Raw genomic sequence first — 11545 nt, forward strand, 5'->3', positions numbered from 1 at the left:
TTCTGTTGTTCCCGGCTAAAAAATGCGTCAGTAATCACAGCTGGGGCACTTCACACCTCGATTCGGAACGAGATTAGCTTTCCTTCCGACCAGCGGGAGGAAACTCCCCGTAGAACGTGGGGCAGCAGGACGCTGCGTCACTCCTGGCAAACCACAGGAGTAAATTGTTAGCGTCTCGACAGGCAGATGTGTCCAGTGAAAAAGCTCTAAAAACCCGCCTGTACACCACTGCTCAGGACCAGGGAACAGACAGACTCGCAGTGGAGCAAGTAGCAGCTAAAGAGCCAGATATTTGCCTCAGGAGTGGGTGGAGAGTACAGTGAACAGCCCATATGATGTATTGATCAGCCAATTTGAGTGGCCAATATTGGCTTTTTACAGACACATCAGTATCGGCGTATATGTTTTCCGATATGTGCTGATGTGAAATTTTTTTTTTTTTGCAGAACATCATGCAGAAAAAAGATGCTTGGGGTAATTAAGAAATGGTGTGATCACATAGCTCATCCAGCAGGGTGCGCTCCGACTCCGCTGTGTACAATAAGTCTCGGCGCTGTCTGCAGCACGTGTAGCGAGGTAGCATCGCGGGTGAGCAGACGCTGGTGCGGGGTCGTGCGGTGTCGTCACGGTAAGTTGCTAATTAGTTTGTGAAGTGAAGTACATTTCTGGAAAGTTAATAAACAACGACCCCATCATTCTCCCTTCTCAATATAACTTTATATACATATATATATATATATATATATATATACATATATATATATATATATATATGTATAGAGAGAGAGAGAGAGAGAGAGAGAGAATATCGGCCGATATATCAATATCTGAATTTTGGTATCAGCATAGGCCCAGAAAATCCAGTATCGGTTGGGCTCGAACACAGTGGAGACCAAAAGCAGAGCAAAAAGGAGAGTGAATATTGAACTTACATTCGCCAGGTGGCCAAAAAAATGACTCCAAATGAAAGCTACGGTTGCTCCCTAATTTTCTAGATGTGCTACAAGTTCAACGTTTCAACTTAAAAGGTAAGTCAGTGCTGTGGTCACAGTTTGTTTCCACTGCCCCCAAGTGACCGAGAAAGGTATTGCAGGTTTAAGTTTTGACGAAGGATGTTGAAACAACTGTAGCCTACTAAATCTGACACACTTTCTTTTTCGCAAGCTGCTCGACATTAAGTTGATGAGCAGAAATTACTGATACGATATCAACCGCGAGACTAAGCTCCGGAAATTGCGTGTCCTAATAATTTTTCACATTCATACACTCGGATTTTCACCTCCACGAGTCCCTATGTGCATTGAGGAGAAGTGGAGGAGAGCAGTGTTGCAACACACAGCAGGCCGAGGTGAACACAACAGAGTGCAGTAAAGAAAGCATCAGGTTCTGATCGGCTTTATTTTAACTGCTACTGATCCATCAAAATATGCCTGATACCAGTCCCCGGGTTCAGCTCGGTATATCTCTGCTACAAACTTCTGTAAAACTGCTTAGTTTGTGATGGAGGGAACACCGAGGCACAGGCTACATGACACGCAGGTCTCAGCAGTTCACACAACCAATCACCAGCCAAATCTGTGGCTGTGAAACCAGCAAATGATTGATTTCCAGCAAACTGATTGGAAGATTACTTAGCTAACTTCACCTCTCCGGTGAAATTTGACAAGGACCCTTGATGACAGCAATCCCTCTGATTTACACGGACTCAAATACTGATTAAAATTTCCCCCCAGGAGGCGCAAGACGTATTGATATGACAGTTAAGCATGGATCAGAAATAGATCACGGAGTAATGAAGAAAAACATCAATTCTCATAAAGAGGAACCAATTCGAAATGGCAAGGAACAACTTGATGAAGACAGAGAGGTGTGGAAGGGGAGTAAAGGATGTAAACAGAGGGAAAAAGCTGAAAGATGAAATTAAAAGAGGGCTGGAGCAGGGATGAAAGAAGAAGAGAAAATAACAAAGCACAGGAGAGAAAAGCAAATAAACGAAGTTTTAAAAATGACTTGGATAACGGGAACAGAGAGGAAATGCAAATGGGTGAGAGATTGGTAAAAAGGTTAAATGAAGGGAGACAGTGTGAATGAGGGACAGGAAATTAAAGGTGTTGACAGTCATACTGGGATTAATGAAACAGGAAGGGTGAAGCCACTGGTGAGACTTTAATGGAAAAATCCCTCCGATAAAACTGAAGGTCATTTAAGGATGAAAGATTCTTTCTGATTCCAGGGAGATCAGAAAGACCAGGACCCTCAGTGTCTCTGCCTAAACCTCAGAGGGTTTATTAAACCCTGTCTGGTTGGCAGGCAAATGTATTTATTTAGCTCCTTATTACACGCGTGTCTCCGAGGGCTCAACGCGCCTCGTCCACCAGAGTTAAGGCCCCTCTTTCTGATACCTAGCAGTCAGTCATCAGTCATCATTACCCGTCTCATTAGGCAAGCACGAGGGAAACTGGAAAAGGGAATGTTTAGTGAGGAAAAAAGAGAGAGAGTGTCAAATGTGTAAAAATAAAAAAAATGAATAAAATGAAAATGAAATGTAGTGAAGAGTCGAGCGTATTTTATCACCAGTTATGGGTTCATTACAGCAGATGCTCTGTTTTGAAGGGAGAGAGCAGAAGTGTAACGACCGTCTTCTGCAGGGTTGCATTACTGGTTGTTTGGAGCCTTAATCTCGCTTGAGCTTGTCCGCGGTGAGTCTTTCAATCCCCATTTCAGTCACGCGACCGTTCCTTCATTTCACACCACCCCCGGCTTCGGAGGGACGCCGGTGAAACCTTCAGAGCGTCTGTTGCCACGGTCCTTTTTAGGTGGTGGAACGCGGGGTGGTTCAGACGTGTGCCCGGGATCCCCTGCTTAAAAAAAAAAAAAAAAAAAACGACAGCGAAATAAACGAACAAAGAGAAAAACAACAAAAAAAAACAGACTTATCCCGAAGGAAGGATTAGACACAGTTGTGGTAGAGCACAGTCAGCAGCTGCAGCAGAGAGCTACATGAAACAATGACAACACCATAATGAGGAAAACAATTACACAAACTACACTTCTCTATTGCACTGTGTTCCCTGGTTTTTATTGTTGTAGGCCAGTGGGACCGCACACACACACACACACACACACACACACACACGCACGGACACACACACGAGCGGGACATGCAGTATTTACTGCTACGCACTGCATCAGCAAATCCCTGCCTTGCATGTGATCTATGGTGTGTGTGTGTGTCTGTGTGTGTTGTCCGAATGTTCAGGCAGGTATCGAACTCTACATCGCTTCCGCGTCGCCTCGGGGAACAGACACTCAGGGGGTGTTTATCTACGCCGGCCCGTCAGGGGCCGAGCTGCACAAAGTCGGCGCCGAGTTTGCACGTTCGCCAGGCGCACACGTGATTAGCTTGTATGTGTTTCTCTGTTACCCTGGTAAAGGTGCACACTTACACTCAGCTGATGAAATCCAACACTCGTCCCGGACGTCTCGACAGCGCCCAGAGTTCGTACCTGACCCGAAAATCATTGTGAAACGATGGAATGATGGCCCTCTCTATTAAAAAGACACAAATCTGAAGCCCCTATGTATATACATACATATATACATATATACATATATACACACAAACACACATTGGTACCTGTTTTTTTTTTTAATGCATTTCATTTTTTTCAATTAAACACAAAAAAAAAGAGTGGAAGTAGAAAAAAAAGGCAGAAATATATTAAGAAAGTTTTTACTTGTGGTCATCATCGGCCTCGGAATCAGCTCTAACATTCGGTTACGCGGTAATAATTCAAAATCCAACGCAGACAGGAAACATCCGCTTTTATCCACCTGGCCACCAAAACGGAACCAGAGCAAGATCCGTGTGTCTTTCAGCCTTTCACCAGCTAATTAAATGACCCGGACCTTCAGATGATGAGTGTTTTCTTGCCTTATCATCAGGAGGAGAAGAAGAACTAACGTTTGACTGGTGCTAATTGGCCACTGCTGGTTGCCACATGAGTTGCATTCGCAGCACTGATGCGGTTCTATCTTTTTTATTTATTTATTTATTTTTTCACACTTCTAATTCGGCTTCTCCGTTGTGACAGTACAGGTGAAGTTGCTCCCGCGTTCCAACTCAGCCACGGTTTCTCAATCACAGATCTTCTGTTCCAGTCTGCTGGACATACAAGCGCTAAAGAGGGGAGTGTTTTGGCAGTGGCGCGTTTTCCGCTGTTTTGTCCGACGTGCCGGATTTAAAGTGCGACTGGCTGTGAGGTTAAAGTGCTGACTCTCAGCTTGAAGGGTGTTTGAGTCCTCGGACGATGATTTTAAACATACGGGCAAAGAGTCAGTTCATGTCTGCGGGTCTGAAGCATCAGACCGTCACTGACTTTACAAGACGTTCAGTACATACGGTGAAAGTACTTTAAGTTGATATTCTTATGTCTAATACATTTTGGTCCCTTTTAATGGCAGACAAACTGTAGTTGAGAACCTCTGGTTTCAGGCTAACTCCCTTCACTTTAGTCTGGATCGTAGCTGGTTGCTAGCATTTAGCGGTTTATACAAAACTCTGGTGTCTAGGTGCACCCACGTTGTCCAAATTTTAAGATAAAATAAACTTTTTACGTGTATATTACTGTGCCTGGGCACTACATTTACACTAGCCGTACGTTTTAATGCCTGAAACGACGCAGTGCAGAATTTCATTCTACATAATGTACAGTACTTAATAGACTAAATGAGTTTGTAACAGGTCAGCCGGCAAGTCGGGTACTTTATTGTTACCGCGTTCTCCAGGGAAAAACCGGAGGGCCGACGGTCACTGTGGAGCCAGAGAGCCACGGTCACATTCGCAGAAATCACGCGCAGAGCGGATTAAGAATCACCATCACGTACGGGCTGCGGGATTCTCTCTCACTCTGTGCCCTGCGGGAGCTGCGTCTGCATGGGTAGACAGCACCGGGGACGAGAGAGAATATGCTGCATTCTGTCTTGCGTTCTATCACCCAACGCCTCGGGCCTGAAGGGAATGGGAATTACAGAAGGTACATGTGCAGCAGTGGAAAGCAGTGGCTCATTCTGTAAATAGCACCAAGGGAGTCGGCACGGCACAGATACTGTAAAGACACTGCATTTTTTCTGTTCTCTTTAGAAGGGTGATGCAGTACGTCTCCTCCTCAGAGCCCGGGGAAATTCTTCTCAACAGGGGATCCGCTTATCGACTCCGGATTCTTAGCTTTGATGATCACGTCTAGCCTTTATGTCGTTTCAGTCTAAAAGCACCAGCTATAGAGATTTATTTCCTCCCTCTCTCCCGTTCGCCCCTCAGTGTCTCCCTCTCTGCTCAAACCTTGTACTTTCCATTTAAATGTGATAGCTGTGAGGATTCACAAACTTCCATTAAAAAAATAAAAATAAAGATAAAGCAGCTCGATCAACCTGCTTCAAGAGAACTGGGCAGAAACAGCACATCCTCATAAGAGGAGTCAGACTGCACGATCGATGAATATTCATCTGAATAAGACTCTATTCTGGCTGGTTTTTCTCTTTTTTTTCTGCCTTTCCAGACTCAGAATACCTTCCATTGGTGTCCTTATATTTATGACAGAAACATCATGATGTATAATAATGTTGTTGCCTTAAAGCCCAGTCAAGAGACCTGTATGTCTGTACGTCTACCTCTCTGCCCGTTTTCAAATGCTGAGCAAAATTTTCTCACTACACATGGGAAAAAAAAAATATTGTAGACCTGCACCTGTTGAAAAAGTACTAAGAGGTTAATTCGTTCTCGTGCCGTTTCTGTCTTCATTTGATAGTGTGACAACATAAAGAGACCGGAAATGGAGGGAGAAAGAAGGAGAGGGGATGCGGTTATTAGGTGAGACCGCTCAAAGTCAGGCTGGTGGGCTTGTGACCGGAATGTTGATGGTGGAACCTTGACCAGACGGATAAATCTGGGTGGAGAAAGCGAGCCTCATTATTACCACTGAGGTGCCCCTGACCAACGTCCCTAATCCTCAAACCGCTCCAGTGGAGCTGAGACACTGATCAGACTGTGGTTGGACGCAGTGCTCCCGAAATACAGAACAAACCGAATTCGGACCCGACAATCCGCATTGCCTCGGCGGAAATCCAGATGTTGTAGAGAGTGGTTATCTGAGTTACCGGAGCCTTTCTGTCAGCTCCAGCCAGTCTGACCCCTCTCATCAACGCGGCGTTTCCGTCCACTGAGCCGTCGCTCGCTGGATGTTTTCTGCTTTTCGCATCATTCTGAGTAAAAACTCTGGAGGCTTCTGTGTGTGAAAATCCCAGGAGATCAGCAGGTTCAGAAACGCTAAAACCAGCTCGTCTCGCACCAACAGTCCTGCCGCGGTCGGAGTCGCTGGGATTCACATTTTTCCTCATTCTGATGTTTGATGTGAAGATTAACTGAAGCTCCAGACCTGGATCTGCATAATTTTATGCACTGCACTGCCGCCACATGATTGCATGGTTGGATAATTGCGTGAATAAGCAGGTGGACAGGTGTTCCTAATAAAGTGCTAATAAAGTGAGGGTACATAAGACTTTGTTTTTGTAAGGAATATGACTGACATTGTCAGGACAGTGTTAAATGCAGTAATTGTAAATTTTAAAGAAAAGTGGAACTGGAAACAGAAAGAAAATCTGCCTGCCTCTGCAAAACCTTTTAGGGAAAAGGCAAATGTTCCCATCCCATCTCCCACCAACGGTCAATTTTTGGCTTCTTTCAACCATTGTCACGATCTTTACTTTACACTAACCGATTCGTTTCAGCTCACGTTAGTTCGTTTTTGAAGGCGATGTCATCCTGCCCAAAGGGGAATCAGATCGTATCGCTCATATCGAGGACGAGTTAAAAAAAATTCCACCAAGTGAGAGATGGACATGCTGTGAGTGTTGCAGAAAGAAAAAATGAACAGCTTCCCCAGTTTCAAACGGACCCTTTCCCTCCCCACGGGGACTAATCTGCAATTGTTTCCTGAGGCCGAATTGGCAGCAGGCCGTGCTAACTGAGGGGTCCACAAAGTGCTGCAATGAGCGTTCACATTTTTGCCTATTACTCCAAACCAACTGGATGGCAGCAAATGAGAAATAAGTGGGATTATTTCTCATTGATCTGGTGCAGCAGTGCAGCAGTGGGCAGGCGGCGTTGCTGCAGAGAGGTCTGAATATTCTGTCTGTACTTCCGAGGCAAAACAAGGGCGAGAAACCAGTCTCCATTCATTTATCTTCCGGCAGACAGCCAGCATGCTACATCAATGGCCCGCATGCGCTAACAAGTTGATTAATGGCCGTGGTGTGTGGTCTAAATTTCTCTCCCTCACCTTCTTCTCCATTCTCCATCTGCCTGCCACACCGGGCCCGCTAATGAGGGAAGGTTAGCTAAACGGGGGACGAACGAGGCAGCGTGGTGCTGCTGACGAAGAGGACGGCGTCCCATTCACCTCCAACGCAAATGAGCACCAATGTTTCTTTGCACAGGATTAGACGGGGTACGGCCTCTACCTGCTGTTCGCTCAATACCGCTGCCACCGATCCGCCACGACAACAAACCGGTTACCCACTTTAACGTTGTGGCTGAGTTGCGCGTAATAACCATTTGGAGGTTAACTTTAATGATGCAGCGTGCAGTATGTTTACAGTAAACTGAAATATTAACCTGCTAAATCGAAGCATTGAAGAAAAAAAAAATCTTCTTCTGTTTAATCAGTTCAGGCTGCTGATTTTTCTGATAGTTAGATGCAAAGCAGCAGAGTAGCAGAAGGCAAAAGAGTCTAAAGAGTGATTTTTCTTAAAGGAAACAAAATGTAAAAGTTTTAAAGAGCCACGTGATTCGAAAGTTTATTTTTTTTAATGTATTTATATTTTTAATCTTTCATTTTTTTTCAATTTTTTTTTAACTTTAATGTGTTTTAGTCGTTCAACATTTGAACATGAAAACTGGGATGGATATTCATGGTCCCCAGAGGATAATTCCTCATAGTTCTGTAGAACCCTTCCTCTAGCTCCAGCCTCGGGCCAAAATATCCTCTTTGCATGCAAGACATCTGTTGATCCAAGAGGCGGCTTTCCAGAACACATCCGTGCTCCCGAGAGGATTGACTCTAAAGACTTTTTATTCAGCTCAACCCATCCCGAACTGGCCTGGGGCATGCTTTGTGGTGCAGCCTCCGCACCTGGAGTGCAGCGGCGGTCACACCTGCTCCTTGAGGCCCGGAGTCCCGCTGGCTTCCTCTCCTCACAGCCAGTTGACTGTGTTCCTCTTTCAACCCTGTTGTAAATCAGTCCCTGACTGAGCTCAAGGCCACAGTGAAAAACAGCGGGGTCAAGAGGCGAGGAGGACTGATGGGCGGGAAGAAGCCAGAACAGGGACTGAATCAAATGAGAGAAGAGAACAGGTGTGAATCTTAGAGAATGACAATGGGAGCTAACAGAGGAAGAGATATCTGACTAAGGTATCGAAGAGATCCCTCCCCAGGCAGCTTAACACCCATTCCCACCGTGACTCATGTGACCTCAGCGACTCTCGAGGTGTAAATGACCGCACAAGGTGTTAAACGCCTGGGACTCCGCGCCTGTCAGTTAGAACTGAAGAAGCCCTTCGGACGAGAGGTGAAACGTCCTCAAGAACCCCAGGCACTCAGCACTTAGTAATGTCATGACCCGGATGATGCAGGCGTATTAATCCACAGTTTGCAAAGGCCCATTCGCATGCAGAACGAGAGAAAAATCAAATTGGATGAGATGTTTCTGAGAAAATTCAGTGTCTGAGTTCCCACTGGAACAGTTATTGTAATTACAACTGAAGACTGACCTTCGGGCAAACGGTCACGGGGAAAGAAATCTGTCTCTTGGAGGAACTACATTAACCATGGAAGGAACAAATGATTCTTTTTATGTTTTTTTTAAAATGTTTTTAAAACTCAATTTGTTGGTATAATGTCTGAACCGCACTTTCGAATTCACAACGTCTGTGCACAAATTACTAATACAGTGAATGCTCTACTACGACTTGCATTGTGCTCTGAAATTGATGATTCATACCCACAAATGAACAGAACATAACACTGAACGATATTGTTTACCAAGTGATGTGGTTGAACCATTGACCCATGACGCCGCACGAACAAAAAGGTGCTTAAAGTACCGTGAATTAAATCAGAACAGCTGCTAACTTGACCATGAGACGTTTAGGGACCCTCTGTAATTTTGGGGTTCCCAAAAAATACCAGGGTTACGGTAACGTCCCCTTAAAAACTCAGTAGACAATTCTAAGTGTTTCCACACATTTCGAACGAAACTGCATTCAGAGGCTCATCTGACAACTTGCACTTGCACGGCTGCACATAGGTATATGTGCAGCTTATGCAGCCGGTGTTACAAATGTATTGCATTTGATGACCTAGCAAAAAAAAGAGTAAGGAATGCAGTTTTAGTAGGTACCCCAATACCAGAACAAAACTGCTAGCCCGCCTCTAGCCCTCAATTAAAGAAGTTAGCGTGTTACTTTGTTGCTGATGTTCATTGAATGAATTTGAGTTGTGAAACACGTAACACAGCAAAGAACAGCACAGACAAAGAAGAAAAACGCAGGGAGAGAAAGACAGAAAGAAAGAAAGAAAATGTACCATCTGTCACGTTGATCGTAGTGTGTCCTGGCCATTCTTGACTGACAAAAACGTGTCTATAAGTAAGTCAGACACATCTTGAATGAATCAAAGTGGCATGCGAGAACCTGGCGGTGACCATTAAAACGACCGAATGCTTTATTTTGAATTCCGGTCCGTCAGGAAACCTAGAGTCCGCTTGCCGGAGGTCTGAAACGGAGGCAGGAGGACGGAGAGGGGAAGGCGGGAGGAGGGCGAAGTGTTAACTGAGCTCCAGAAGCTTAAGCAACGCGGGCTTATTTATTTATAGCTGTACTTTTTTTTTTTTAGTCAGATGAGTGAATGAACGCATAGTGAACTGGGGAGCTCATACTAAGTTGAGGTGTTGGAAAGGAAGATGACCTCCAGTGAAGTACAACATTTTATCTCACAGATGCAAGAAAAAAATAAAAAAGACACTCTGCTGCTACTATACTACCACAGAGAACTATCTCCTTGGGTTTTGGGAGTTTCTCTCCTCTCTTTCTTTCCCATTGCTTCATAGTTCCTCACTGCAACTGCGGGAAAAGAGAACAGAGCGGGCTTTGTCATTAGTTTCTTTATTTAGACCGGTCAGCACTACTGTAAATGAACGCACTCTATTTGTAGTTACTTGTTATTTGACAGAAAAACCTGAGCCAGCCGTTAGTTCTGACTGTCTTAGATTACGTATCGCACTGTGTTAGACCGACTTAATAAATAATGCTTCGTGACGACGGGTTTGTTTAGGTTTGTTCAGTGTGGACAGCTGGCACCTGGGCGTTGTCCAATGTGCTCCAGGGTTCCTCTCTCCCCTGACCCCTCACCCTCTCTGTGTTGGGGGACCTCCTGATTTACAAATTAAGCACTTTGAACCATTCTCTTAAAACCCTAGTCCCTTCCTGTGAGCCACGGATGTTTGGGATACGGACATGAATGTTCAGAAAAAGAAAAACACGACACCTGCCCGAGGTGACTGACGTCAGATGGCCAGTCTTAGCTGGCTAATCTTGAGCGCTTGTGAATTAGCTGATATAGCAACATATAGTAACTCTTTTGGACCACATTGCACAGGTAGCTTTAATTCTGATGACACAAAATTGCCAAGGTGACCATATTTTGGTTTTTAAAACAAGAGGACACGAGTCAGTAGACGCTAAAATGTTACTCACTGCTCTCCTTGTTTCCTCCGACCGTCACGTGACAGAAACATGGTCGCTTATCACTGAGAAATAAATTCTAATTGGCTGAAATACGTCGCACTCGATGGATTGATACGACCAGAGGGCCTACAGAGGCCATTCCCTAACATCAGCCTAGCAGATATTTATAAATGATGTGAAAACGCTTTTGTTCACAAAATAAAATCATGTTGATTCACACACACAGGCATGAACACACACAACGCAAAACATCAGCCAGAGGGGAGGGGAAAAAACGACCAAGGTCCAGACCTGAGGGACCCCAGAGCTGGCTCAGGGGCGATGATCCTCAGGCCACAGCTGTGGAGGAGCGAGCATGTGGATGTTCATCCCTCTGGCTCTCAGGGCTGGAGAGACGCCTTGATGAGGACGCGTGTGACGTCTCCGCTGTCTCACAGCAGGAGTCCACCTATCCCCCGCCGGACTGTGTTCATCTCTCTGCCGCTCCACACCGGAATTTCCCAGAGGCTCTTCAACGCCTGCAGGTTCTACAAAACTCCGGTTGTGTGCGTCAGTGCAAACGCATTGAGCCGGTTGCCTGTTGAGCTGCACACACTTAGTGTGAAAGAAAAATCTTAACATTTTTTTCCACATGTATTTCTTTTTATACATATATAAAAGTGATATATAACTAAAAAGTAAATAATATAATAAATATGATTCGTAGGAAAATTGAACATTAGACATTTTAGAAGGTTAATAAAT

Source organism: Xiphias gladius, chromosome 18 (genome assembly GCF_016859285.1).
Source record: "Xiphias gladius isolate SHS-SW01 ecotype Sanya breed wild chromosome 18, ASM1685928v1, whole genome shotgun sequence".
Lineage (NCBI taxonomy): Eukaryota > Metazoa > Chordata > Actinopteri > Istiophoriformes > Xiphiidae > Xiphias > Xiphias gladius.